This window comes from Acanthochromis polyacanthus, chromosome 15, assembly GCF_021347895.1.
Source record: "Acanthochromis polyacanthus isolate Apoly-LR-REF ecotype Palm Island chromosome 15, KAUST_Apoly_ChrSc, whole genome shotgun sequence".
Lineage (NCBI taxonomy): Eukaryota > Metazoa > Chordata > Actinopteri > Pomacentridae > Acanthochromis > Acanthochromis polyacanthus.
In genome coordinates, this window is record NC_067127.1 from 1,119,416 (window position 1) to 1,143,740 (window position 24,325).

Here is a 24,325-nt window from a genome sequence, read left to right on the forward strand (position 1 = left end):
ATTTGTTATTTTATGGCGCTTAATCTGCTGCATCCATGACTGATCAATTACTACAAATCCTTGAGGGAAAATTGCGTCACAGAATTCAAGGCGTGCGCCGGAGACAAAAAGAGGAAAAGGGATAAAAGGATATAAATAACGCAGAAAAGGAATTTAAGATCATAATAATCAGGGCAAAAAAGATGAGACAGATGAGACGTTAGAAGCTGGCCGCCCACGTTAATCTTCTTTCACCTCCTCTCTCTCAGGCTTCATGTTTAAACGCTGCCCACACAAAAGGCCTCTGTGCATCTGTGTTCAGTGTGTGGGTCGGCTTCTCAGACGCTGCCTCATGTGTCAGACGACATGTGAATGATCACCAGCAAAAAACACAAGGTTCCCATGGCCTTGAAGCATGTAGAGGAGTTCAGGGTGCCATTTGGTTTGTCTGTAAAATCACATGAATGTAGTTTTCTGCATTCACTGAGGCTCCTGATCTGATGGTAGAACGACCTCGAAACGTCTGAAATGTGAACTCTGAGGATAATACCAACAACTAGAAGAAAAAACACCACCTGAAACCTGTCTGGATATAAACCACCTCTGTTTTGTCCTTATTCTACAATATAAAAATATTTAATAGAATTTTAATGGTCACAAAACTGTAAAAGAACAAATTACTTTTTTGGATTCCAATACAGATTTCTTGGCATGAACATTATGTACAGTTTTGGCCTCTTTATTTGCAATGAACATCCATCCATCCTCTATACACCGCTTTGTCCTCACTAGGGTCATGGGGGGTGCAGGAGTCTATCCCAGCTGACTGAAGGCAGGGGACACCCTGGACAGGTCACCAGTCTGTCACAGGGCTACATATACAGACATACAATCACACTCACATTCACACCTACGGACAATTTAGAGTAACCAATTAACCTCAGCATGTTTTTGGACTGTGGGAGGAAGCCGGAGTACCCGGAGAAAACCCACGCATGCACAGGAAGAACATGCAGACTCCATGCAGAAAGATCCCAGGCCGGGATTTGAACCGGGGATCTTCTTGCTGCAAGGCGACAGTGCTAACCACTACGCCGCTGTGCAGCCCTGCAGTGAACATGTAAATTAATATTTTTTAAGTGTAATTTTACTTATTGTAGTCTACCGTTCAAAAGTTTGGGTCACTTAGAAATATTCTTATTTTTGAAAGAAAAGCCTTTTTTTTCCAATGAAGATAACATTAAATGAATGATAAATCCAGTGTAGACATAGTTAATGTGGTAAATGACTATTCTATCTGTAAACAGCTGATTTTTAATGGAATATCTCCATAGGGGTACAGAGGAACATTTCCAGCAACCATCACTCCTGTGTTCTAATGCTACATTGTGTTAGCTAATGGTGCTGAAAGGCTCATTGATGGTTAGAAAACTCTTGTGCAGTTATGGATAAAAGTGGGAGTTTTCATGGAAAACATGGAATTGTCCGGATGACGGTGGTGTATTTTCATTAAAAGTTGTAATAATTCTAAATTGGCTCGTTCAAAGGGACAAAAAACGTCCAGAGTAACTCTAAAATTGTGCAAAATGACAAACCTTTGACCCAAAAACACTTTAAAATGAGATGAAAAATGTTCAGAATGATTTAAAATGTGTCCAGAATGACAGAAAAACCAAACCATTTCCAATACTGTGGCTAATTTAAGCACAAATTTCTGCATTAGTTGATATAAAACTAAACTCAAGGTGAGGCTACTTAAAACATTTTTCTTGTCGACTCATTTATCTGAACATATCTGGACAAAAATATTTTTGACTGCAGTGAAAAGACAGTTTCTAACTCGGGTAGTTTGTTTGTTGAACATAAACTACTGTTTATTTAGAAATGTCCTCATTAATGAAAGAAAATGGGGAGTTTTCATGGAAAACAGGGAATTGTGTGAATGACCACCAACCTTTGAAGGGTGGTGAAATCTGTAATATAACACTTTGCAGGGTTTGCAAAATGTGAGAAATCTTTGCATATTTCACCTTTTCTTTATATTTTTTGTGAGCAGGATCTCTCAGAACAACCTGTGTGTCGTTTCCTCCTAAAGCTCAGGCGCTGCAGTGTTTTACTAATGTTCCTTTTGGTTCTTCTGCACACATTACTTTGATTTTAAGAAGAACATCTGTCAGGATGTCGACATTCTTCATCATTAAATGTAGAAATCTGCAGTAATGTTTTGTGTTACTGCTTTGTGTATATTTCTTTTAAGTGTGAAACAAGACGTAGTCATCCAGCGTCTTTCAGTGGTTAACAAGTGAGACTTTTGATTCCAGCGGCGAGTTCATCCTGGTTCGGTGCAGGAGTGGAAACAACATGAGAAAATGTTGGTGTTGGGCTGCAGAGCGGCTCCTCAGCGCTGCCTCTCAGGTGTTTGACTGAGGCGTGCACGCATGTAGAAAAGCACGCAGCTCTTTCCGCACGGAAACGGGTATTTCTCAATAACTGCGTTGAACCTCCACACAAACCATTCATAGAGAGACGTTTATGAGTCAGCTGAAAGCGCTGTGATATCATCTTACACCCAAGAAAATGATAAGATCAAAGAAAGAATCTGGGCAGCTTTTATTTGATGCCTCTGATGCCTTTCACCTCGTTGGCCTGGAGGTCCTCAAAGGAATGTTTTAAAAGCAGTAAATCTGAAAGAATAATAATCAATAACAGATCAAATGCTTTTTCAGAACCGGTTGGAGTGGTGTGAAGTGGAGCAGTGGGTTATCTGTGCTACGCTGTAAAAAACGTTGGTGCATGAAGGATTTTTTTGGGAAACATTTTCTGTCATTTTACGGATTTTTCCCTGTTTTAAGTTGCTACTAAAACCACTGAAGAAAAGAAATAATTTACACCTAAACCAGACAGAACAAACCAGAACTGTAAATAATTTACACATGAAAAAATCTATATTTTTACAAATAGTGTTTTTTTCTTTCACAACATTCTATTGAAAAAATACATTTCACTGCATTTGTCATTTTACATACATTTGCCTTTAAAAACAGATAAATAACTTGTGTTACTGTACAGATTCTTCTGGTTTTTGTTAACCTGCAGATACATTAAATTATGCACATGTTGACTGTAAAAAAAAAAATTAAAGGCCAAAACTGTAAATAATGTCCACATCGAAAATTTGTATTTTTGCAAATAGTAATTTTTTTTACAGCATTCTGTAGTAAAATTTATTTATTACTATTTTAACCAGAAAATCTTTTGTTACTTTGTATGTAATTGCAATTACTTAGAAAAATACATTAAGCATTGAAAAATGATAAATAATTTGTGTTATGTACAGATTTTTTCTGGTTTTGTTAAATTACAGATCATTTATAGTAAAATCACAGAAAAAGTAATTATTTACATGATTGTAAAAAACAAAGTAAAAACTCTACATAATTTCCACATAAATAATCTGTTAACAAATATGATAATTTTATATTTGCCAGATTTTTCTTTTCTTTTCTTTTTTACAAAATTACTTTTTTTGCATTCTAGAATGAGGACAGAAGTCTCAGGTGGTATTTAGTGATTAAATCATAAATGTAGTTGTTTGCTTTGTCCTCATTTACACCCACTGTCAAAAGTTTTTGGACACTGTCTCATTCAAATAAATTAGAACCTGTCCTAAAACGTTTGACAGGCGGTGTAAATGTCGTCGTCAGAACAGGACAATTAGCTCCTCCATGAAACGTTCTTTTCTGTTGTAAAACAAACAGTAGATGCTCACACCTCGTAACCTCTGACTTCATACTGTACATAATCCGTTATAATCTGGTGCCTGAGTCGTTTTATCTGCTCGTTTTTCAAAGATGTCATTTCCAGGTTTCAGTTGCTGGTGAGCTGGCTGTTAAAGTGGGGATTTTTTTATTTCCTCTGCAGGGCTGAGGCGCAGGATTGATAAACAGCCTCACCACAGGACTATCGGCTGGTTTCCCCCACATTCAGCCATCCTGACGAGCGGCGGGGAAACCACCTGAGCGGCTCATCAGGTAGGAGGCTCCACATCAGTGATCTACTGTACTGACAGGCCGATCAGAGCCCGGCCGATGCTATCACACGTGTTTATCTGATCAGAGCTGATCCTGCTGCTGCTGCGTTGAGGTAATGCGAGGTGGAATACGAGTTTACAGGTTGAGTCAGAGTGATTCAGACCTTTAGAAGCTTCTTTAAAAGCCTAAACCTGCGGTAAAATGTCGCCGCTCACTTCAGCATCGAGCTCATTTCTCCATAGACGGGTTCTCTTTTTGTGTCATTTTCTGTGAGTTATTAGAAAGTATTACAGCTGCTGATAATTTCACTTTGTCACATCGACTGCGTCACCCTGAAATTTAGACTGATTCAGTAAAAGCTGTAGCTCTACAGTCATTCAGGGTGTAAAAACTCCACCAACAAACGCTCTCAGTTTCTGTTTGCAGTGACAGCAGGGCATCGCTGCTGCTGCTGCTGGAAATACAGCCAGCTCACCAGACCTTAGTTCAAGTGTTATTTCTAAATATTTCCACTATCTATTCAAAGCTCTGCGTATAAACCAGTGCAGCCAGTTCAGAGTGCTGCTGAAAGACCAGCTATGAATGAAAATCACAGCATGATGAACGCTTTCTGGAAGTGTGAGTTCTAAGTAAGTCTGCAATTTTCAGGTCAGCTTGTCAATCGGAGGTCGATATTTTCTCATCTGGACGATCGCTGGTGTTACTTTGACGAGGAGAAAAGCGCCACATCAATAACCGTCCAGGATTGATCCATGACTCTTCATGTGTGAACACTCCCATCATTTAACCTGACACAGACTGTAAAACTCATTTACTTAACATTTATTTAATGTTTACTGAACGTTTACTTGGAGTCGGATCCAAACAAGTTGTCAAAGAAGTCGTAGATGTGGCTGCAGTTTAACAACAGATCATCTAAAAATAGTCATTTACTTACATGTCTGCCATGCCTCTTAACCCTCCTGCTGTCTTCATTTACGGCACCAAAAAATATTGTTTCTTGTCTGAAAAAAATCCCAAAAATCAGCAAGAAAATTCCCGAAATTTCTGAAAAATTTGCAAAACCTTCAGGAAGAAAATTCCAATAGTTCCCTAAAAGTTTACCTTAAAAGTTTTAGTTTAAGAATTTGGCAAGAAAAATTCCCGTAAGTATTTAACAAAAATTAATAAAAATCTTCCAAAAAAATCCTAAGAATATCTAAACTGACTACAAATATATCAGGAAAACTTCTGATAATTTCTTTAAGAACACTCACAAAAAATCAACCAAAATCCAGCGAAATTTGCTGGATTTTGGTTGATTTTTTTTTTTGTGTGAATGCTCTTAAGAAACATTTTTAACATTTCTTTTTTTCCACCAAAAATGTTCAAAGATTTCCCAAAAATGTTGAAAATGTGAACATCAGAAGTTTCATTGTGGAATTTTTCTTCACATTTTCAAACTTTAAAGCGGGTTAATTTGACCCACAGGACGACACGAGGGTTAAGAGTTCCTGCGCTTTTCCAAACTCACCTGAATGTGAGCAGGTCGGTCTGTGGTTTCAGTGTGAAATAATCAGGGTGAAAATGGTTTGAAATGCTGCAGATGTTAGCTCTGTGTGTTGATTATTCATGCAGGTGAATAAGGCTGCTAATTCAGGTAATCTAAAAATAACATTCAGATTTATTTTCCATGTGACTAACAAGGTACAATTTCAGACGAGTAAGACTTTCCTGGGTTCACTAAACTCTTAGATCTGAGTCAGTTCTCCTCCAGTCACTAATCTGCAGCCGAAACACCAACAAAAAGACGTGATTTCTTTTTCTATTTCGGCTCTGTGTGATATAGACAACCAGATTTCTGCAGAATCAAAATCTAACCAACATCTTCAGCATGGGTACCACTCCAGGTGACCAGTTCTTTTTGGTGTTTTTAACTTGCTATATGTGTCTATAGTTTGCATTTTGATATGACAGCCCTTACAGACTCACAGCTTTGGTTTAATGGACACAATCAAAGAGTCTGAGCCAGAAGTTCAATGTGACTGGATTATTCCTCATTATGAAACATAAGAAGTGCCACACATCATCTTCTGTATTAATAACTTTACAGCACAGAACAATACTGGAACAAACTGGAGACTGAGAAAGATTTAGTTGCTATGGTAACAAGACAAAACGACAGAAATGAGACATAAAATGACAAAAACGAGACACAAAACCACAAAAACGAGACATAAAATGACTGAAACGAGACACAAAATGACAGAAATGACACACAAAATGACACAAGTGAGACACAAAATGACAAGAACAAGACACAACATTACAAAGCAAGACACAAAATGACAGAAACGAGACGCAAAATAGAAAAACACGGCCTAAATTGACCAAAACAAATCAGCATGAACAGAAAGTACAGACAAACAAGGAATGCATTCATCTGGGTCTGATGTTTAATTATTAAAATATATGACCCTTTCTCAAACAGTTTTCTTTAATTATTGACTCATATTACATGTGATCTCTGCATACGCTGAGATGGAAATGAATTGTGCAATAAGGCGGTTCTGGTGAATGTGAGCGTTTCACTAATAAGTGATAAAGCTGCCAGTGTGGAAAGGCCATCACATCCTGATGGACTTCTATGAACCCAACGTACATTTTAGGACCACTGAGCTTTGGAACCAACATCTGGTCTGCTCCATGGACTAATATAAGAAAGCTATGAGGGACCGGTCGGATCCAAACTGCAAACTCCTGACGCTCCCTTCCAGCGTCTGCTGTTTACAGTTTATTAGATTTTCTGCTTCTGGTTGACGGACAGCGAGTGCAGCTGCAGCAGCTCAGATTAATCAGCTAAAGTGGAGTCCATCCATTCATCACAGCCCCGATGATCAATAATCTAAACGTCGTGGCGCCAGACTGTGTAAAAATGCAAATGTGACCGGTGGAAGCTGGTATGTTAGCGTGTGTGAAGCCCGTGTGTGGATGTAGATGCTAGTAAATGTGTGTTTGGGAGTTTTATACTGCTTGGCAACTGAGACAATAGCAGGAGAAAGAAAGCAGCTGAAAAGTCCAGATGAAGGTGGAGCAACGACACAGCACTGGAAAAACAAATGCTCCTCTCAAAGCAAGAAAAAAAACTTATTTCCAAGAAATTTTATCTTGAAATAAGTGAAAAATCTGCCGATAGAACAGGTGAAAAATGGCTTTGTTCTTTCTTGAAATAAGATGTGATATTAAGAATATTGAGATCTTAAACTTAGCTGGAAAACTTATTCTAAGCTCTATTTTTCCAGGATTGTCAAGCTTAGGCGTCTTAACCCTCCTGTTGTCCTCATTTACAGCACCAAAAAATATTGTTCCCTTGTCTGAAAAAAATCCAAAAATTCAGAAAAAAAATCCCCAAATGTATAAAATAAAAAGCAAAACCTTCAGGAAAACAATCCTTAAATGTTTCCCTTAAATACTTTGAATTCCCAACTTTGGCAAGAAATAAAAAATTAAAAAAACAAAAAATATGTATAAAAATTGTAAATATTTTCAAAAAGTGAGTAAAAATCTTCCCCCAAAAAATCCTAAAAATATCTAAAGTGATTCCATGTATATCAGTCAAACTTCTAATATTTTCTTTAAGAACATTCAGAAAAAAATCAACCAAAATCCAGCGAATTTCGCTGGATTTTGGTTGATTTTGTTCTGAATGTTCTTAAAGAAACCTTTTCCCAAAAAAATTTGAAAATGTGGAAGTTTTCTCCGTGATTTTTAATTTTTTTTTCACATTTTCAAACTTTAAACGGGTCAATATGACCCGCAGGAAGACATGAGGGTTAAAACAAGATAATTTCAAGATTCGTTGACTTAAAAAGACATTTAAGATGCATTGTCTTAAAACAAGTCCGTCCATCTGCTGAAACATCACTTGTTAAGTGACTTTATCTTAAATCAAGTGGGATGAGACATTTAGACTAAAAATAAGACAAACAGACTTGGCAAGATTTTGAGTTTTTGCAGTGAGAAAGCAAGAAAAAAAACGGCTTTAATCGAGGTCACGTCAGTTAATGTGAGGTTAGCTAATAAATAAGAGGCCGGTTTGTGGAGTAAAGGAGAGAAATGTGGCAGCAGGATTCTAAAACGGATTTTTCTCTGTATGCTGTGATTAAACTGACCAGTCACGACAGGTTTGCAGCGTTTTCGCTTTGCGTTTGTCTAATTACGTTCGGCGACGACAGCAGCTCGTGTTTTTTCTGACAGTTTGTTGGAACGCTCACTAGAATAACATGTCAGATGCAGATTTATAGAACTTCATGTTTCTCACACAGACTGCTGGCAGACATGTTGGGCGCGTCGGCAGAAAAAAACCACCGGATGATTCGTCCCTGCAGTCCAAAACAAGTGTGTCAATATATACACAACTAAAATAAAGTTATTTCCAGGTTTTTTTTTAGAGAGAGACCCAAGAATTGTTCCTTGAGGAAACGACAGCAGAGAGGAAAACAACTGAACACTGTCCAAGTGTTAGAAACACTGATTTTCCAGAAGAAGCTGATTCTGCGATGGATTAAATGTCCTTAAATTTACCTGAGGTGACTTTAAGTTTTGAATTCTGTGTCTCAAAGCACAGAAAACTGATTAAAGCGAGCGTAGACAGAGATCAGAGGAGTGAACTATGAAGTGACTCGATTTTAAACCAGATGTTCTTCATTCTTGACTCTTCTTCTGCACAAATGGACAGCAAATATGTCGCGTGTCATGTCGCCTACTTCAGTCCAGAGGATCAGGTTGTTATCATAGAGAGCTGTGGTGAAGGTGTAGGATCACAATCAGCAGATGTAGTGTTCACTGGTTGCCATGGTTACAGTGACACCGTGCCGCTATCTGGCAGTGATACAGAAATCTTTAACTAATCTCCAAATTTATCCAAAATGATTAGAAATTTGTCCAGAACTTGCTCAAAAAATCCTCTTTTCCTGTTCATAATATGTCCAGAATGAGTTAAACATCTAGGATGGCTTAGAAAGGTTCCAAAAATGATCAAAAACAAAAAAAAAAACGCGTCCAGAATGACTCAAATCTGACCTCATAAAATAAGTATGTTCTTTAAAAGTTATCAAAATCTGTCAAAAATGACCCGAAATATGTCCAAAATGACTAGAAATTAGTCAAATTAGTCCAGAACTTGCTCAAAAAATTCTCCTTAACTGCTCAAATCCTGTCCAAAATGAATTAATGGTCGAGGATGGCTGAGAAGGGTTAAAAATAATTAAAGAATAAGGTTGAAAGTTGAAGGTTAGAAATTAAAAATGAAAAAATAGAGAATTAAAGATTATAGATGTGCTGCAGAAGATGACAGAAGGGCTGGAGCAGATCCAGACTGATGTAGGACATATCCCAGCATCAGCACCCAGCATCCAACCCAGCATCCAACCCAGCATCCAACCCAGGCTGAATCTGTCATTTAGCTCAGACTGTTGTGATCAATTTAAAGAATTTACAAAGAAGTCAGAGCTACAGACAGACCGTTATCTTCTGCTACCTGCTATAACAAACTAAACTTTTATCATCTACTGTTTCAAACCCTGATGTGAGGCTTGTGAAAGATGCTCCCATAAAGAAAAAAATCAGCCCTGGATATGTTGGAGCCTCAGAGTTTCAAATTGAACACAGACCTGCGGAGCTTTTGTCTGAGAGCAACATAATTAACTCTGGGTGCGTGAGAGCAAAGTGCAGCGCGACTGTTTCCAGTCACACATAAAAAAAGAAGCCCAATGAGTGTTTCCATCACTTCAGAGGACACTGCATCCACTCACATGCACGTCTTAGAGACTTAGAACGACCACGACCGCTGCTTCCCCCCCCCAGAACCAGTGACCCAACGGGAGAATCCACCAGAACACCGACTCCCCGGGGACGTTTGCTTTCTGGATGTGATTGTGGCAACACATTTATGTCCCCACAACATGAGTAATACCACTACACACACACACACACACACACACACACACACACACACACACACACACACACACACACACACACACACACACACACACACACACACACACACTGAGCACAAAAGCAGCAGATGTTAACTCTCCCTCTGTAGAAATCCTTTGCAGAAGAGCCTCCATTGCTCGACTTGTTTTGACAGCTGTGTGCGTGCGCGCGTACGTGCACGAGCGCAACACAATTTGTGGTAAATGTCCCAACTGTGGCTCGGCCATTTTATCTCCACATCCATCTGTGCAGTCAGCAAGTCAGAGCCTCCTTCTACGAGACGTCAGAGAGATTAGATCAGAGGAGTCCGGGGGAAAATAAATCACCGACTCTGACTCCATTAATGCGGCGTTCAGATATTCACATGCAGCCGTTAGGAATGAAGCAGGAGGAGGAAAGTGTGTGATGTTGAAGAAATCAGATCTTCCTTTGATGGTTAACAGGAGAATTCTGAATAATCTCATGCTGCAGTGCTGTAATTAGCTCGGAGCGTTAAAAAAGCAGATAAAGACACTGATCACATCCTCCTGAGGCCCGGCCCGTTCATTCATGTCCTCTGAACTGGACATTTGTTGTTGATCGATATTTTTTGACTCACTTCAGCTACCGTACTAAATCCTGATGTGTTCCATAGAGGACATCCTGGCCTTTATAAATGATATCTCCAGTAATTGGATGGGATGAGGGGAACTTTATTTTTATGCTGAGACTAAATGGAGAAAAGAGAAAACTGAAGTCAAATATTGTTAAGATATCGTTGTTGTACTTCTGGTGATCGCATTTTGTCTTGTTTATGAATATGCCAGGAATTTTAAATTGGAATCAGAGTTCAGTTCAAAATTTTGTCAGGAAAAATAACCTCCTCTTTACGGATGTCAGCTGTTATGGACACGATTTAATGGGTTAGCTAACAGCTAACTAGCTGGCTAGTTCTTTGTTTACATTCAGATTTCTGCCCCCAAACCCATTCCTTTGTGGGGTAATAAACACACTTCATATAAAGTAATTCTTGTTTTCTTGTTGACCTTTTTTGAGTTGGAAGTGTGTTGATTTTTTTTTACAGTAAAGTTGTTCTGTTGTCTCTGAAATAAAATATTTTTATCAAATTCTAAATTGATAGTGGTTGTTTTAGCTTCAAAAAGGCAGGAAATCACAAAAAAGTTACACTTAAAGATGCTTTTTACACTTGTTCTCAGGAGGATGTGAAATAGTTTCATGTTTTTAATCCAGTAGCTTTTTAATGCAGATGTTGCTTAAAAAAAACAAAGAAAAAGTGAGTCAAAAGAAAATTCTCATAAAAACTCAATCATATTTTTTCCGTCCTGAGCTGCACTGCGTTTTATTTCTGGATGCTTATGTGTCTTTAATTGCGTTTAAAAACAGATAAGTTCATCCTGAGCTGCAGAGCGACCAGGCAGAATGAAATAAAACCAACAGCAGACAAATTCTTTACATTTAAAGGTTTAAGTTGATGCTACCATGAAGCTCTGCACCCTCACGTTTCTGTAATTCCAGTTTTTGGACCCTTGACTTGTTGTTTTCAGAGCTCTGAGCAGACGTGTTAAATGTTCTGTGTGGTTTCTGTGTGCTGCTGTAGGCGGCTTGTTCTTCATTTCATCACAAAGATCAGAAAGTCAGCTTTAAATGTTGACTGGTTTCTTTCTGCTGCACGCTCAGTCTGATGTCTGAAAGCTAAACTCAGTGTTAGCTCAATGTTCAAATGGTAAAAGCAGCGGTTTGATGGGATTTTAGGTTTTTATTTCTTCATAAACTAGTTAGGTTGTCATGGTTACTAACAATATTAAAAACTGAATTGTACTTAAAGTCAATAAACTGAATGATTTAGTCCATTTTATATTTTTATGAGCTTCTCCTGTAGTGCAAAACAATGTGCAGATCTGACTGTGGTTTAAGATGATAGAATGATCGAGCTGGGTTTATGTCAGCATCAGATGGTGATGCTGATGTTCAGTCTTACAGCAGATGGGATGGAGGATCTGTGATAGGGTGGAGGTCTCAGTCTGCTGCTGAAGGAGCTGCTTAAAGCCTCCACAGCCTCCATGATGGATGTGAGCTTGGACTACATCCTCCTCTGTGGAATCCAGGGAGCTGAGGACAGAAGCGGTCCTCCTGACAGTCTGTTCAGTCTGATTCTGCTCCCCAGCAGACCACTGCAGAGAAAACTGCACCACAGCGTCGTAAACCGTCTGGAGCAGAGTCCTGCATGCTGCAGAGGACCTCAGTCTCCTCAGCAGGTAAAGACGGCTTTGGTCCTTGTGCTACAGAACCTCTGTGTTCGGTTTGTTGTTGAGGTGAACACCCAGCTGTCTGTATGAGTCCACCGTCTGAATGTCCAAGCCCTGGATGTTCACCGGTGCAGTCTGAGGCGTCCTCCTCCTGCAGAACTCGATAAACATCTCCTTTGTCTTACTGGTGTTGAGCTCCAGAAATAACCGTCATCTCCTCCCACTGATCCTCCTCAGACGACGGCTGTATCATCGGAGAACTCCTGGAGGTGACAGCTCCCAGGGTTGGAGTGGAAGTCTGATGTGTCCGGGGTGAAGAAGAAGAATAACATGAGCTTGTTTTAATCCGGTAATTTCCCATGCTGTGCGTTGTAAAGCCACATAGGATGGATTTAAAGGTGAACGCGGTTAACTCTGGTGTCGTCCTGCCGGTCAAATTGACCCGTCTTATAGTTTGAATGTGGGGAAAAAAATATGTCCACAGTGAAACTTCTGATGTCCACATTTTCAACACATTTGGGAAATATATGAACAATTTTTGGTGGAAAGAAAGAAATGTTAAAAATGTTTCTGTATGAACATTGAAAAAAAATCCTCAATTTTGCTGGATTTTGGTTGATTTTTATGTGAATGTTCTTAAAGAAAATATCAGAAGTTTTACTGATATATATGGAGTCACTTTAGATAATTTTAGGATTTTTTTGGAAGATTTTTTTCATTTTGTGAAAATATTTACAAGAATTTTCTTGCCAAATTTGGGGGACTTTTTAAAAATACAACTTTTACAGGAAACTTTTAAGGAATTATTGGAATTTTCTTCCTGAAGGTTTTGCAAATTTTCAGAAGTTTGTTGAATATTTTTGCTAAATTTTTGGATTTTTTTCAGACAAGGAAACAGTATTTTTTGGTGCCTGTACCTAAGGACAACAGGAGGGTTGAAGAAAAAGAAACAGGCAGTGGTGTGAGAGGGAGAAGACTGTCAGCAGGATGAATTATCAGCTACACGAGTCCTTCTTCTTCACCTCTGATCTGCAGCCAGTTCATGCAGCTGCTGCTAAGTACAGCTAAAGCTGCAGAACGCTGATGCAGGCTCCCACTTTATCAGACGTGACATCAAGACAAAACATCCACTCATCCATCAAGCTGTTCATCTCCTCTCAGCGGTGATAAACGGACCGATTTAGTGCAGGAGCCTCGTGGCAACGTATGCAATCTATAAAAACACTCGCTGAATGCACAGGATGAATGAGTGTGGAGAAAGCAGGGTTTGTAGAAGCATGCTGGTGGGAGGAATTCTGCAGCACATGTGTAGGAGGGAACATGTATGTTCCACTGAACGCCCCTCATGCTGCTAGCACTGCACGTGGTGCTGCATACTGTTTGGTTTTTATGTGTTGTAGTTTCTGCAGAATTAAATCTTTGCTTACATAACAGGGAAAGCACAGACATTGGGAGAAAATTCAAATTATTTTGAAATGTAATTTACCATTTAAAATGCTTCTTTTGAAATCTGCCTGAAAAACATCAAAACCTAATGAAGTTAAAGTAAACCCAGAACAACAATTATAAAACAGCTGAGTGATTATCTAACACTGCCTCTTATTCTGTTTGTTTTTGTTCTGTGTTTTTGTATTTTTGTCTAGAAGTGTCCTCACTGTGGAGTCGAGTGGCTGATTAAATAACAGATATCTGTGTGTTTTTACTCTCTGCTACTTTAAGGAGGATTTTTTTTTTTCCGAATCCAAATCCAAAAATTCAGCAAAAAAACAGCCAAATTTCTGAAAATTTGCAAAACATTCAGGAAGAAAATTCGAATAATTCCTTAAAAGTTTCCGATAAAAGTTTTATTTATCAAAAAAATACCCCAAATTTGACAAGAAAATTCTTGTAAATATTTTTTTAAATGAGTAAAAATCTTCCAAAAATAATATCCTGTAAATATCTAGAAATACCTTTAATTATATTAAATACTTTTAATTTTTTAAAAAACAACCAAAATCCAGCGAATTTCACTGGATTTTGGTTGATTTTTTGGGAATGTTCTTAAGAAACTTTTTCTTTTTTCACCAAAAAATGTTCAAAAATGTCCTAAAAATGTTGAAAATGTGGAGATCAGAAGTTTCACAGCAAAAATACATTTTTAAATCACATTTTCAAACCGTAAAACGAGTCAAATTTGACCCGCTGGACGACACGAGGGTTAAAGCTGCTCTGAGGGTCTAAATGCAGATCTGTAGAGAAGACAAAGCACCGAGTCATCCATCAGACTGGTTCTTCTGGTCCTGTCCTTCAGTAAATTATTCATCATGCTTCTGTGTCTTTGTCTGGAGAGAATAAGACCGGAGCAGTGAATGGGCATCTCTGTGTTCTCCTCTGTTTCATGGCCTTGTTTACTTTCCAGGAGAAGCTGGCTGTGCTTTCATGTCGCTGTGAGTGTGAGCAGCTTCAGGCCTTTTTGCACAGATCTCCTGTGTTGTTTCAGAAAACAGATTCGATGCTGTCGACAGAAATACTGAATATTTGCCGTGGAACTGACGGGTAGTGGAAATGAAGCGTCTCTTCACAGCAGTATGAGCTCTGAAACTAAGTGATGGTCCACTTAAGAAGGGCAGGCCACTCATTCATCTCCTGGACTCTGAGCAGAATGATTAACAGCAGAAGTGAGACGTTTGCAGCCGTCTGGACGGCGGTCGCTGAGAGTCCTGCTTAGAAATGGAAGACGGCCATTTATCTTGTTGCGCTTCTTACAAGGTCTAGAAAAGGTCCAGGTTTAGAAGATCCATCCTGAGCAGAAGAGCCCGTCAGTCAGGAGATAACGGAGGAGATTTGTCTTCATAATGACGGCTGGATTTCATTCTGCTGAACACAGATTACAGGATTTATGTGTGTGGACGTATTCATTCTCTTATTAGGTCTTTTTTTTCCTAATCCTAATTTCCCACTTACATATTTTGCTTTATTGTTATTTTTTAAATAAAACTAAATAAAATTCTGTAAAAAAAAGAAAAAGATACAAATCTGTGAAATAACACGGAAATTCTGGCCAGAAAAACATGTAAAAATATATATAATAAAAATACACCAGTAAAATATTGTAATTTAAAGGTCACACATAGTGAAAGAACAAATAACTATTTTTAAAAATGCAGGTATTTGATGGAGACATTATTTGCATTTTTAGGCTGTTTTTACAGTCAACATTTACGTACATTTTAAATGTTCTGTGATTTTCAAAAATATTATCAAAAGAGGTAAAAACCTTTTACCAGAATAAATATGCATAAGATGAGGAAGAAAGAAGAAAATTTGCATTGTTCCAGATGTGCAAACTTTTTGGAAATGCCGTACAAAAAATAAACCAGGATATGCATAAATACAAATGATAAAAACACAAAAAACCTTCACACAAATCAAAAAATAATGGCAGATAGATGATAAATGAGCGATTTTATGGATTTCAACAGCATTAAAGAACGGAATCTTCAGGTCACACATTAGCTGTGAGTTTGAAATTGAAAAAATGACAAAACAAACATGTTTAAACTGAATCCACGTATGCACAGAACAATCAGCTGACCTGTTACCAGCAGACAGTCAGGAACCTGGAACAAGTCTCTGATTAAAGCTCTTAGAGGGGTTGTGCTGTAGGGGCAGAGGTAAATCTGTGACAGCTCGTTTCACACCCCTCAGTATCCAGAGTGGAACAGAGACCGACACCAGCTGGTCGTTTATGAATCATTCTGGTCCAGTTTACAAAAAAGCACAGCAGCGCCACACTTTTAATGTCAGCAGAGGAGGAATAACCGAGGGGATGAGGAGGAATAACAGAGGAAATGAAGAGGAATAACAGAAGAAATGAAGAGGAATAATACAGGGAATGAGGAGGAATAACAGAGAGGATGAGGAGGAATAACAGAAGAAATGAAGAGGAATAATACAGGGAATGAGGAGGAATAACAGAGAGGATGAGGAGGAATAATACAGGGAATGAGGAGGAATAACAGAGAGGATGAGGAGGAATAACAGGGAATGAGGAGGAATAATACAGGGAATGAGGAGGAATAACAGGGAATGAGGAGGAATAACAGGGAATGAGGAGGAATAATACAGGGAATGAGGAGGAATAACAGAGAGGATGAGGAGGAATAACAGAAGAAATGAAGAGGAATAATACAGGGAATGAGGAGGAATAACAGAGAGGATGAGGAGGAATAATACAGGGAATGAGGAGGAATAACAGAGAGGATGAGGAGGAATAACAGGGAATGAGGAGGAATAATACAGGGAATGAGGAGGAATAACAGAGAGGATGAGGAGGAATAACAGAAGAAATGAAGAGGAATAATACAGGGAATGAGGAGGAATAACAGAGAGGATGAGGAGGAATAATACAGGGAATGAGGAGGAATAACAGAGAGGATGAGGAGGAATAACAGGGAATGAGGAGGAATAATACAGGGGATGAAGAGGAATAACACAAGGATTGAGAAGAAGTGTCTGACATGAAAACTGTCTCAACCTCTCTCTGAATATTTAGTTGCACTGTATCCTGTACAGGGGTAGGCAACCTGCTGGTTGGTCTGTGAACAGCACCGTTCCACACCCAGGCAGTGACCCCACAGGAATATGTAAAAAGGCCGTCTGCTTGATTGCCTGTCTGAGTGGTCTATTGTGTGACAAAGCCAAGGTAGCCCTGCATTTGCAAATATTCAGATGTTAATTGTAGCTATCCAGTCGTCAGTTTGGTATTGGGGTCTTCTGACCACGTTCTAGGTTTGCTTTATAGCCAAAAAAACCCTGGTTTTGCTCGTGTGAATGCGAGTGACTAATAAGGACCTCAATGCTCACAAAAGATGATTAGGGTCAAATAACCTTCTCTGGATTCAGCAGTGATATGTACCAACTGATCCACTCTTGGGTGTTCTAGTGACTATATGTTTGTGGTCACCAGGACCTAATTTTTACATCAGGGTTTTTAGCGGCTTTTAAAACAACTCTCAAAGACGAACAACGAGGGCTATCGTGTTAAAGAAAAGTGCAAATAGAAAGCATACGGTGTTCCATTCATAGTCTATTTTTTATGTTGCAGTGACTTTAAACTTTCCCAAATCTCATCTGCTAAAAGCTCTAAGTGTGAATGTCTGCACACAGCTTTCATCTTTTCCAGAGATGCTCTGAGCTCTGGGGAGGACGTCCTGTTGTCTGTTGTGTGGCCAAAACTTCTTCTTTCCAACCAGCCGAGGCAAAACCTCAAAAATGACTTTGCTTTAAAGTGTTTGGACGGAGCAGACGGGTCCATCATGACTCAGCACAGCATGGTCCAATCAGAGTGAAATCATTATTAGTCTCTAAAGTGAATCAGTTTAGAGACAAGTGCAGAAACCTTAACTGACCTCTGTTGTGTTTAGTCTCGCTCTAACTGTGGAAACACGCACATTTAGGTTTAGTGAGCTCATATTGGCAGCATCAAAGTTACTGTAAAGACGAAACAAACACCTAAATGCGACCTGCAGCAGCTCAGTTTCAGGGTAAGTTGAGGTGAGAAACAAACTCAGTTCTGACTTTGAGAAAGTGAACAAAACAAACAAAAAGTTCCTGGAGCGTTGTTGTGTTGTGTCAGCACACATACTGAGCAGCAGGTTGTGTGTTGATGCTGTAAATGTCAACCGCTGCCTCCAAACACTTTCCCCTCTCATTATCAGGTCCTCTGAGGCCAAGATTTCTGCCACTGCTCGTAGATTTCTGAATTTCTCTTTTGCACATTGTGATTTTAATAACTTTAATAACTTAAATTTTAATAACTTTATTACGTGTTTCTATGCAGGAAAAGCTTCTTAATCATTAGTTGCTCTGAATATTCTGGAAAAGGCAACACTGGCTTTCACTCATAATAGAACTGCAGCTTTTTTCTTTATTTTTCTGCAGATTTCACATTAAAATGCAAAGAAAACCATTTACAAATGAACGCAGACAAGCTTCACACGGCTGTTGACACAAAATATAGACAAAAATTACCCACAACATTAAAACCACTGAGATATTTTAATGCATTCTTGTTATTTTTATTATGTACTTATTTTTTCTTTGTCTAATTTTTGTTGTGTCTGTGCACTTTATTGTTTGTCCTGTCTTTACACTTGTCCGTATGGGACAGCGGGGAACGCAATTCCTATTCCTTTGTATGTTTAATGCATGTGAAGTAATTGACAAATAAAACTGACTTGACTTGACTTATTATTTTTCGCTTTCTTGTGATTTGAGTGTCTCATTAACTATTAATTTTGTGCCTCCTCAGATTAAATATGGCATTATATTCAATATATATTTGATTATTTGTAAAATATATATTAAATTCAATGTATCAAAAATGAATCTATTGAATGAAATGTTGTTAAATATTTCATTTCTTGAAAATCTGTATTTTTGTCTCTGTTTCCAGACTTTATGGACGCCCTGTAGATGCAACAACGTCGTGTTTTATTATTATTTTAAAGGCAAAATCAGCTGAATGAGCCAGAGTTGACTTAGGAGAATGTTTTCATGCTTTGTCCTTTACCAAATGTCAAAAATACGCCATATACATAGAATTAAACAACATATTAGTAATGTTTACTATAAAATATGCACAGGATATCACATTACCCGACAGTTTAACACGCGTTCTTTTGGATAAATGAGCAAAAATATCCTAAGAACAGCAGAAAATGGTGATGGATAAATGTAGCTTCTCGTATTGCGACGTGACGAAAAGTGCTGAAGGAAAAAGAAACAACACTTTGGTTTAATAAGAGCGGGAAGATCATCTCTGGATTGTGACTTAGAGCGTATTTTTAGTGGAAATCACAGCCTGATGTTTCCTTTGTTTTGGTCGACAGTCTGATCCAGAGAGTCTGGGCGGAAAGAGCAGGAAGCTGCAGTGACGTTGAACATTGTACACAGATGTTTATGTATATTTATAAATACGAGGTTGTAGCTCAGAAATCACATATCTGCATTTGCCCAGTTGCTTTTCGTCTAGACTTGTATTTATGTTGGTAAAGGCAGCAATTATGTAGTGCAAGTGCAGGGAAGTGTGCTTTTATTATAATTAGAAGAAGTTTAGTCTCCTGAACTTTGGGGACTTCGTGGGACGACGGCTGATGTACAGAAAGGACAGAAACTCTGATATTTTATGGATAAAGAAGAAACATAATGCAGCTTTGTTGTCAGGTTTAGTTTTGTACATTTACGCTGACTCTAAAAACCCATGAACTGATGTGAACTCTCTTGTCACTCATAAATTCATTAAGGAGACTTTTACGGAAGCTTCACAGCTCGACTTGTTCCTTCTTGTGTCTGAACTGGCAGAGTCCCAAAAAATACTGAAGAAAAGCAGAAAAGTGTAACAACAGCGGGTCAGACCGAGATAAAAAAAACACACAAAGTCATTTCTAGTGACTTTTATAGTTGTGATGCTGTTTGTATCTTTACTTCAAAGATCTTTATTATCATCTTTGAACCCTCCTGTCGTCCTGCGGGTCAAACTGACCCGTTTTAAAGTTTGAAAATGTGGGAAAAAAGATATTTTCACAGAGAAACTTCTGATGTCCACATTTTCAACATTTTTTGGAGATCTTTGAACATTTGTATGTGAATAAAAGAAATATAAAAAATGTTTCTTTAAGAACATTCACATAAAAATCAACCACAATCCAGTGAATTTCATGGGATTTTGGTTGATTTTTATGTGAATGTTCTTAAAGAAAATATCAGAAGTTTTACTGACATATATGGAATCACTTGGAAGATTTTTACTCATTTTTTGAAAATGTTTACAAGAATTTTCTTGCCAAATTTGGGGCATTTTTTGAAAATAAAACTTGTAAGGGAAACTTTTAAGGAATTATTGGAATTTTCTTCCTGAAGCTTTTGCAGATTTTCAGGAATATATATATATATATATATATATATATATATATATTTTTAAAACATTTTCAGACTTTAAAATGGGTCAATTTGACCCACTGGACGACACGAGGGTTAAACATGGTTGTGGTTTAGCTGAATATTCACTCGTTGGACTCATCGGATGTCGGCTGTGGGTTTGTTTTCATGATCCCGTTCAGTGGGAAACAACAGCAGTGAACCCAGGTAGTACTTTTCTGTGTGCAGATGTTCCACCAAAACAAATCCCTGTTTTCAGGGGACACCGTTTGCTGCAACCTGGGCCGAGCTCCACCTCAGACAACTGTAACTGCTCTGAAGAAATATGAACAAACCACAACATTTTCCCCCTTAGAAGAATGGAATGAGTTGGAGTCAGATCATTCAGTGCTGCCGAGTGGTCTGACGATGGGAAACCCAAAGCTTGCTGGTCAAATTGTCTCCTGAGCAAACTACCTGCTGAGCTAAATAGCATACCACAGTCAGTTATATACGTCCCAGATTGCATTTTAGGGTGCAGATTCTGTAATCTGTTGTGGAATATATTTTATACAAGTAGTCAAACGCTGACTGTGACCCAGCAGTGGTACCGGTAACCATGACTAAGCATTACTGCACACAGGCTGCTGATTATTATCCTGGTCTTAATTGCACAATACGAGATGTTTGTTTTTCTTTAACTTTTATTTTTGCAGACGCTGCAGAAATATGTTTTTGTCTGTTAAATAAATAAAAATAATAATAATGTGTTGTAATCTGATCTTTTCTGTATGATGTTTCTCTACATTTTTTATACTGTGTATGTAATATCATCTTAACTCTCGTGTTGCTCTGTGGGTCAAACTGAGCCGCTTTAAAGTTGGAAAATGTGGAAAATATTTTTTTTGTTCCACTGTGAAACTTCTGATGTCCACATTTTCAACATTTTTGGGAAATCTTTAAACAATCTTAAAAATGTTTCTTAAGAACATTCACAAAAAACCAACCAAATTCCAGCAAATTTCACAGGATTTTGGTTGATTTTTTTGTGAATGTTCTTAAGAAAATATTAGAAATCTTACTAATATATATGGAATCAGATATTTTTAGCATTTTTTTCGGAAGATTTTTCTTCATTGTTTGAAAATATTTACAATTTTAGTTTGTTTTTTAAAATGTTTTAATTTTTAAAATTTCTTGCCAAATTTGGGGATTTTTTAAAATAAAACTTTTAAGGGAAACTTTTGAGAAATTTTAGAATTTTCTTCCTGAAGGTTTTGCAACTTTTTTTTTTTTTTTTTTATAAATATGGGGATTTTTTTTCAGAATTTTGGGATTTTTTTTCAGAAAAGAAAATATTTTTTGGTTCCTGTAAATGAAGACAAGAGGAGGGTTAAACTGCAGTTACACCTCTGTCTTTTGAGCTGCTGTAACGGTGAACTTCCTCCACTGTGGATCAGTAAAGTTTCTCTTTTGTTTCCCTGTAACACCTGAGCTCCACCTGTTGCATGCCACTTCATGATTTCAGATGTTTTTCCTACATTTATGTGGATTCTCCGTGTTTTTCCGAATCTTTCTCTGCATGCTAACAATGTTTTTCTCTCCTTTTCTTGCAGTCGAGATGTTGCTGAGTCACTTTGGGGTCACAACATCATCATGGGATGGAAGGCTGGTGACCGCAGGCGGCGACACAAGAGCTGGTGCTGTGAGCCGCGGTTTGCAGCTGGCAAACTGAATCCCTCTGTGGAGTTGCCTCGGGGAATAATTTGCCCAAATGTTGAAAGGAAGAACAAATTCAAGAGGTCTGAATGGGCAGTAAGTTGGATTTTTTATCGTCACATTGCACCAGATGACCATAAAACACCTGCAGGAGGTCGGTAGTGCCGTTAACTGTCCAGGTGCTGAGGTTTTTTCGGCTTGTGAAACGGCTTCCTGGGTTGTGGGCTGTTTTTGTAGAAAGATCTCCACACCCGGTGAAGTCATGCTGATGCTGGTGAAATCCTAGCTGTGGTTAGAGCAGCTAGTAAAACGGCCGTTAAAGATTACCTCCCCTCTGGAGCCTAATCACCAGTGAGTAAACCCAGAACGGTTTATTTATAGTAGCATCAATTACAGTCATGCAAAACGTGTAGAAACAGGCTGAGAAAAGCAGTTAATCAATTAAAACGTTTTATGTACAGCGCCTTTAATTAAGGTTACAGAGGATCAACACACTGATAGGACAGCAGAGTAAACATGTTCGAAAAAGCAAACAAAATGAAACTAATGTTATTGTAGAAATATAACATACAAAGAAATAATAAAATCTAAATGGATAAAATAGATAAGACAATGGAAAACAAAACCATTTAGCACCAAGTGCAAATAAACTTGATTTGTTTGAACTGAGTCATGAACATGGTATAAAAAAATAAAGTTTTTGAAAAGCCTTTAAAATCGTATTTTTCAAAATCTTGTCAGTGATTTGCAGAGAAATGTAATCTGTCAGTGCAAAAAGCAAGTTTGTCGGTAAAGCACCGTCCAACAAGGTCATTTCAAGTCCTTCACATAAAACATAAAAAGCATGTCAGTTACATAAAAATAATAAAAAATACACGACATCAACCAGAAGAGGCCAATAACTGGAAAACTCTAAGAGCAGAGAGAATACAAATAGCATAGTCCCAAATTAGATTTAGTAAAGGGTAAACAGAAGAGTTTTGAAGCATACAAACTAAATGATGTTTCTTCATATTTGGATAAATCGATGTAAAAGTGCTTTAAATGGAAGTAAGACGCATATAGTTTTATTTCTTACATTTTTCGCTTCCTTATTTCTGTGCAGTGCAACAAGTTTACCCACTAAGTGCTTTGCTGGAGGGTAAATTAACTTCTAAATTCTTAAAGATGTTTCAATCAAGAGCTTTTCTCACTTCTAACTGACTGGTTCGAACTTATTCTCACCTCTGTCTCATGTGACTCAAGGTGAGTCATGTTAGTGGTAGAACTGGTTAGGGAGGGATGTCAGGACTGGATCATCAGTAGCTGCTTATAGTCCATGGAGCAGACCAGATGTTGGTTCCAAAGCTCAGTGGTCCTAAAATGTACGTTGGGTTCATAGAAGTCCATCAGGATGTGATGGCCTTTCCACACTGGCAGCTTTATCACTTATTAGTGAAACGCTCACATTCACCAGAACCGCCTTATTGCACAATTCAGTTACATCTCAGCGTATGCAGAGATCACATGTAATATGAGTCAATAATTAAAGAAAACTGTTTGAGAAAGGGTCATATATTTTAATAATTAAACATCAGACCCAGATGAATGCATTCCTTGTTAGTCTGTACTTTCTGTTCATGCTGATTTGTTTTGGTCATTCTGTATCTTTTGTCATTTTATGTCATTTTTGCCATTTTGTGCCTTGTTTTTGTTATTTTGCGTCTTTTATCATTTTATGTTGTTTTTGTCATTTTGTGTCTCATTTCGGTTGTTTTGTGTCTTGTTTTTGTCATAGACGATCTTGTTACCATAGCAACTAAATCTTTCTCAGCCTCCAGTTGGTTCCAGTATTGTTCTGTGCTGTAAAGTTATTAATACAGAAGATGATGTGTGGCACTTCTTATGTTTCATAATGAGGAATAATCCTGTTGAATTGAACTTCTGGCTCAGACTCTTTGTGTCCATTAAAGCAGTGATAACAGATATTAAGCTGTGTGTCTGTAAGGGCTGTCATATCAAAACTAGAGACACATAGCAAGTTAGGAACACCAAAAAGAACTGGTCACCTGGAGTGGTTCTGATCCTGGACATGTTGGGTCTGGGTCCATGGACTATTCTGGTGCCGTAGAACCTCTGCTCTGCCTCTTCTACTCTCTTAATCTGTCTTTTCTGTCCAGAATGTGAACATTGTTGTCTTTCTGTGTTTAGTCTCCCATATATACAGATCTGTGTCTTGGACGGCATCTAAAACGGTGCTCAGCTTGTGTTTGGTTGTTTTAAATTGAAGGAGAACTAGTTTTGGTCTGAAGTGTTTGGTGGACATCCTAATTGTTCCAGATACTGGAGATGACAATGTTGTTTCCCTGCTCTTCTGTTCTGCTGTGTTTTATGTTTTTCCTTTTGGCTCTTTGCTGACTTAATGAACCCAGATGGGATGTCCACATGTCTTTAGTGCTTCTTTTCTTTTCTGTCTGGCTTGTTTGGGGC

At 38.1% G+C, this 24,325-nt stretch overlaps 1 long non-coding RNA gene across 3 annotated transcripts in view; it reads left to right on the forward strand.

The window, feature by feature from the left end:
* LOC127537530 (uncharacterized) overlaps positions 1-24,325 on the forward strand; it is a 124,448-nt gene that overhangs the window by 77,923 nt on the left and 22,200 nt on the right. For all 3 annotated transcript variants that reach the window (XR_007947248.1, XR_007947249.1, XR_007947247.1), the window contains 2 exons: positions 3,901-4,010; positions 21,754-21,952. This is a non-coding gene — a long non-coding RNA (uncharacterized LOC127537530). The remainder of the gene's footprint in view (positions 1-3,900; positions 4,011-21,753; positions 21,953-24,325) is intronic.